We start from the raw sequence: 4,766 nt of genomic DNA on the forward strand, positions 1-4,766 counted from the left end.
CACACTTGGTTATGTTTGAAGTTGTTGAGTTCTTCATGCATGGCATTGAGCCAATCCGGGTCCTCGAGCGCTTCATAAACCTTTTGGGGTTCGACACAAGAAACAAACGCATGATGTTCACAATAGTTTGCTAATTGTCTACGAGTGCTTACCCCCTTTCTTAGGCTTCCAACCACATTCTCCATGAGATGACCTTTGGTGGTGAGCTTGGAAGCAATCTTATTCCTCCTCGGAAGTGAAGTGAGGAGGGGTTACTTGATCATCTTGAGCGTCGTCTTGAGCTTGTTCCTGATCTTGAACTTGCTCGAGGGGAAGAACTTGACCTTGGGCATCATTTGGTGAATCACCACCATCTTGAGGTTGATCTTGCCCTTGATCTTGTTCATGAGGTTGAGGGCCTTCACTTTGTTCTTCGGAAGCGTGTGGGTCTTGGGTTGGTGATGGCTCCACTTGAGTGGAGCATTGTCCTTCTCCTTCGGCCACAAGGGGTTCCTCAATGGGTAGGATATATCCAACACCCATTCTTCTTATGGCTTGGGGAGGAATTTCATCACCTACATCACAAGTACCACTTTGCTCCACTTGGGAGCCGTTATTCTCATCAAACTCCACGTTACACGTCTCCTCAATAAGTCCCGTGGACTTATTGAGAACACGGTAAGCATGGGAGTTTGTAGCATAACCAACAAATATGCCCTCATGAGCTCTAGTCTCAAATTTAGACAAACGAACACCTTTCTTGAGAATGAAACACTTACACCCGAACACCCGAAAGTACTTCAGGTTGGGCTTGTTACCGGTGAGTATCTCATATGGAGTCTTGTTCAAGCCTTTGCGGAGATAGAGCCGATTTGAAGCATGACACGCGGTGTTGATGGCTTCGGCCCAAAAGTTGTATGGGGACTTGAACTCCGCCATCATGGTCCTTGCCGCATCCATCAACGTCCGGTTCTTCCTCTCTGCAACACCATTTTGTTGAGGGGTGTAAGGTGCGGAATATTGATGCTTGATCCCCTCATCACTAAGAAACTCATCCAAGGTGTAGTTCTTGAACTCGGTGCCGTTGTCACTTCTTATTGTCAAGATCTTTGCATTGTGTTGACGTTGGGCTTCATTTGCAAAGTCAATGACTGTTTGTTGGGTCTCACTCTTCCTCTTGAGAAAATACACCCAAGTGTATCTAGAATAGTCATCCACAATTACCAAGCAATACTTTCTACCCCCAAGACTATCAAAGGATGGAGGCCCAAAGAGATCCAAATGAAGGAGCTCCAAAGGCCTCTTCGAGTAAATGAGAGTCGTGGGAGGGTGAGCCTTCTCATGAAGCTTTCCTTCGATACAAGCACTGCAAGCACGATCTTTAGCAAAACTAACGTTCGTTAGTCCACGGACATGGTCCCCCTTGAGAAGACTTTGCAAAGATCTCATATTGACATGGGCTAAACAGCGATGCCAAAGCCATCCCACGTCAACTTTAGCCATTAGGCATGTCGCGGTCTTAGTGGGTCGCTCCGAAAAGTTAATCACATAGAGACCATTCTCGACATGCCCAACAAAGGCTACTTTAAGATCTTGCTCCACAAGAGGGCCACGGTATCAATATCAAAGAAAGTGGCAAAGCCCATGGTAGCAAGTTGACGAACGGAAAGTAAATTGTATGCAAGGGACTCAACTAGCATGACCTTCTCGATCGTGAGATCATGAGAAATGACAACTTTGCCGAGTCCCAATACCTTAGAAGACGAGGCATCACCCCACTCGACATTGGTGGGCATAGATGGAATCTTGTGCACGTCCACCACCAAGTCCTTGCTTCCGGTCATATGATTTGTAGCTCCACTATCGAGCAACCATGATCCCCCACCGGAAGCAAACACCTACAAGAGATTAATGCTTGGTTTTAGGTACCCATTTTGTAATGGGTCCTTTGATGTTAGTAACAAGGGTCTTAGGAACCCAAATGGACCATTCAATATACTCATGAGGAGAACCAGCAAATTTGGCATAAACATGCCCATCACTTGCATGACATAACACATAAGAAGGATTAAAGTCGCCGACTTTGTTGGATGGGGTGGAATTGCCCTTCTTGACACCGTCACCCTTCGCATTGTTCTTCTTCTCCTTGGAAGAACCCTCTCCCTCTTTCACAAAAGTTTGCTTGAGAGGGGGAGGTCGTTTGGTCTTGTCATTCTTCTTCTTGTTCTTGGGCTTGGGTGCGAACCCAATCCCCTCCTTGGCCACAACTTCCTTTTGGTTTCTCAAAAGGTCGTTGAGGTTCTTCTCACCTTGTATGCATGACACAAGGCCTTTCTCAAGTTGTTCCTTCAACTTAGCATTCTCCTCAACAAGATGCACATGCTCACAACAAGAGTTAGTAGCATTTGCATTATCAATTAACACCATATGAGGAAAGGTGGCTTTCTCCTTAGTTAGCTTTACTTGGAGTTGATCATGAGACTCCTTGAGGCTAGCATGAGCACCCTTCAAGACTTTGTGAGCCTTGTCGAGAATGTCAAACTCCTCTTTAAGTCTAGCAAGATCAACCCCAAGTTTTGCCTTCTCGGAGTTTAGCACACGAGACACAACAAGAGCATGATCAAGATCTTTCTTTAACTTAGCGTGATCATCGTTGTATGACTCCTCAAGAGCCAAACAAAGACCACGCTCTTCGTCAAGAGCATTGGAAAGATCCGAAATCTCATCGGCATAGTCACGACTATGCCCCTCCATCTTAGAGATGGTATCTTCGTGAGCCACGATCATGTCATTGGCTTCACCAAGTTGTTCCAAGAAGTGCTTCTTGGATTTACCCTTGAGTTTACCCTCTCATAAAGATCTCAAACTCATTTTCCTCCACATTTGTCCCCTCATGTTCATCAATGCTATCCATCGAACAAGGATGATTAATGATGGTAGTTTTGATGTTGGAGGTTACCTTATTGGTGGCTTTAGCCATGAGGCACTTGGCGGTGATGTTCTCATTGGGTGAGTCGAAGAGAGACACCGGTGGAGTCTTCGCATTGGCAACGGAGGCCATGGCAACCGACTCACCATCTTCATCATCCTCATTGTACTCTTCTTGTAGCACCAACGCCTTGGGAGGAGTCTTCTTGGTGAAGTTGCTCTTGTTGGGGAACGACTTGGCCTTGTCTTTTCTAATGAGCTTGCCACCATTGTCTTCCCTCTTCTCGTACGGGCACTCCGCAACAAAGTGGCTCACATTGCCACAATTGAAGCAAGTCCTCACCCGTTGCTTGCCCTTTGCGCCACTTGAATTGCTCTTGTTGATGTTTGGCCTTGTGTTCTTCTTGCTCCAAAATTGCCTTGAAGCAAGAGCCATGTGTTCATGGTAGGCATACTTCGTATCTTCGAGGTTGCCCTCCTCTTCTTCCTCTTCATCCTCTTCCTCCATACTAACCTTGGCCTTTAGAGAAAGGTTGGGCTTCTTTACTCTTTGAGAACGAAGAACCTCATTTTCGGCGGTCTTGTCCAAGATGCTCATAGCAACAAATTCATCCAACACTTCACTTGATGACAAGGTGTGGAAGTCCGGCCTTTGACGAATTACGGAGGACATGGCTTTGTGGTAGGGCATCATTGCCTTGAGGAATTTGCGCTTGATCCAATTGTCATCCGTGTCCTTACTTCCATGATCTCGGAGAGAGACCGCGAGTTTGGTTACTCTCCGAAAAAGCTCACGAGGTTCTTCATCTTCTTTCATTGCAAACTCGTCGGCTTCATCTTGCACCACTTCATAGTTGGAGCGTTGAATGCTTGCGCTTCCCCGATAGAGGGAAACAACTTGAAGCCAAGCATCTTTGGCCACGGTGTAAGGCCGGAGATGAGTAAGATCTTCGGGTGGGATTGCTTCTTGGATGATGAAGAGAGCATTCTCATTGAATTGATGATCCACAACTTCTCTAGGAGTGAAGTTACTTCGGTCATGCGGATAAAAACCCTCTTCAATGATTCTCCAAAGGTTAGTGTTCACATGATTTAAATGACGCTTAAAACGATAGACCCAAGAATCAAAATCTACATTCTTCTCAATCTTAGGGGCCGGGCCGGCATGATTCAAATGAGCGGAAGGGAGCGGTCCACCATAGACAGGTGGAGGTTCCACATGGGCAAAGATGCCGGTCCCATTTTTATCACTAGAAAAAGGAGCTTTCTCGCTAGGAGCTTCCCCCTTGTTGGAGGTAGCATCCGTCACCTTGTTAGCGGGATCACCCACTTTCAACGGTGCGGTGGTAAGTTTAAGCCCTTCTAAGAATTTATTCAACATGCTTTCGACCTTGCTCGTCATGGAGGTTTTCAATGTGTCCAACGCCACATTGAATTCCTCACGAGAGACCGCGGTTCCCCCATCTCCCGTAGACGAGACTGGATTCTCACCGGAGTGCTCCTCCACACCGTCTATGACGTCAACCATACTCTTTGGACGGTAAAGTCCTTAATAAAGAGACGAGGCTCTGATACCAATTGAAAGGATCGATATAGTTGACTAGAGGGGGGGGGGTGAATAGGCAACTAACAATTTTTAACTTTTCTTTACCAAATTAAACTTTTGCATCAAAATAGGTTGTCTAGATATGCAACTAAGTGAGCAACCTATATGATGCAATGACAACAGGCATGCAAGCAAATAAGAGATATAACACTAGTAAACTTGCGAAAGTAAAGGAACGAGATAACCAATAGTGGAGCCGGTGAAGACGAGGATGTGTTACCGAAGTTCCTTCCTTTTGAGGGGAAGTACGTCT

Source organism: Aegilops tauschii, chromosome 3 (assembly GCF_002575655.3).
Source record: "Aegilops tauschii subsp. strangulata cultivar AL8/78 chromosome 3, Aet v6.0, whole genome shotgun sequence".
In the NCBI taxonomy this organism is placed as follows: Eukaryota; Viridiplantae; Streptophyta; class Magnoliopsida; order Poales; family Poaceae; genus Aegilops; species Aegilops tauschii.